Source organism: Chrysochloris asiatica, unplaced genomic scaffold, assembly GCF_000296735.1.
Source record: "Chrysochloris asiatica unplaced genomic scaffold, ChrAsi1.0 scaffold00018, whole genome shotgun sequence".
NCBI classification, from domain to species: domain Eukaryota; kingdom Metazoa; phylum Chordata; class Mammalia; order Afrosoricida; family Chrysochloridae; genus Chrysochloris; species Chrysochloris asiatica.
In genome coordinates, this window is record NW_006408536.1 from 30,980,902 (window position 1) to 30,982,763 (window position 1,862).

Genomic DNA, 1,862 nt, shown 5'->3' on the forward strand with positions numbered 1-1,862 from the left:
CACAATAAAACATTTAATAAATAAATAAGAATAAAAATAAAAAAGAGACAGGACTAACTGGACAGAAAGAGACTGGAGGAACCTCAAAATATGGTCCTTGGGCATCCTTCGGGTCTGGAATGGAACTCACCCTCATGGTCCGATTCTCAGCCAAGTGGTAGATAGGTTTATAAGGGGGACAGCAACACTTCTGAGAGATGCTCACCATGGAATGGTCTACCTTCAAGATTATAAAGACAACGTTTACCTGGGGACAAGGTTCAAAGAGGTTGGTAAAGTTAGGGCTGGAATAGAGACAGGAACCACAGAGAGGAAGTGGGTAACTGTTGTTAAGAGAAGGGGGTTGCAACCATTCAGCTCAAACAAAGCATGTGATTGGTTGAATGTAAAACTGATGATCTGCTTTGCAATTCTTTACTCAATTCACAATGGAAAGTTTAAAAAACAAAAGCAGCCTAGAAAACTCCATGGGAGAAACCTCAGAAAGCATGAAAAGTTATTGGAAAGAATGACAAATGGAAACCGGAAACACAGGGACTAAGTGGAAAGCATTGTGGGAATTATGATCAATGTCACACCTGACAGTGCTGAATTGGAGACCCATTTGCTCTGTAAACATTCACCAAATCATAGTAAAAAGTCTACATTAAAAATCCTATGGAGAATTCATGTAAAACTCATGTTCTCCCATGTAAACTATCATGTAAAACTAATGTTCTCCCATGTAAACAATAAAACATTCAAAAAAACAAAACATTGTTCCCATTAACAGTCACTTACCCAACCACTTACTTTACCTCTGAGGATCTGCCTATTTAGGACATTTCATATAAATGGAATTTAATAATAATAATAATAATCCTATGGAATACAGTTCTACTGTGTCACCAAGGGTCACTGAGAATCAGACATCAATTCAATGGTACACAACAGCATCAACCAACAAACTATGGATGAATTGTCGAATGGGACACCAGTTTGTTTTCATAGTAAAAGTCATAGTATAAAGCTAAACACCAAAACCCTTTGGAAGTCTTCCTCCTGAGGCCTCCACACATCACCATTGCTGTCTCTAGTGATCCCCGAGAAGTTACAACACATTTTGCGAGTACTCCACACTAACATCGATAGGCGGTGGAAAGTAGCCTTTGCCATCACTGCCATTAAGGGTGTAGCATGAAGATATGCTCATGTGGTGTTGAGGAAAGCAGGCATCTACCTTACCAAGAGAGCAGGAGCACTCACTGAGGAGGAGGTGGAGCCTGTAATCACCTTTATGTAGAATCCATGCTAATACAATATTCCTGACTGGTTCATGAACAGACAGAAAGATGTGAAGGATGGAAAATGCAGTCAGGTCCCGGCCAATGGTATGGACAACAAGCTCTGTGAAGACCTGGAGCAGCTGAAAAAGATTCAGGCCCACAGAGGGCTGGACCACTTCTGGGGCCTTCGTGTTCAAGGCCAACACACCAAGACCACTGGCTGGCATGGCCAAACTGTGGGTGTGTCCAATAAGAAATATAACTCTAGGCCTTATCCATAAATAAATCATTTAGACACACACACACACACACACACACACAACTCTATGGAGTTCAATTCTGGTCTGTCACAAAGGGTCGCTGAGTCGGGAATCACTTCAATGGCATGCAACTACAACAGCATGAAATCCAACCCAAAGAGATTGGTCTTGGAATGCTATTTAACTCGGGCAGTTATTACAACTTACATGGAAAGACGGACTGGCAAGGCAGCACCGCCAGGAAGCAGGGCTCCACCTAAGAAGCGTGGAGGTGGAGACCCTCACCGTGCCCTAAAAGAGCGTCTGTCTAATCACAGGCTGGGCAGTGTGTGTCCTC

General features: G+C 42.5%; 1 pseudogene; it reads left to right on the forward strand.

Moving 5' to 3' along the window:
* The window catches only part of LOC102835391, a 6,323-nt pseudogene extending 4,777 nt beyond the window's left edge, over positions 1 to 1,546 (forward strand).
* The last annotated feature ends 316 nt before the right edge of the window (positions 1,547 to 1,862 follow it).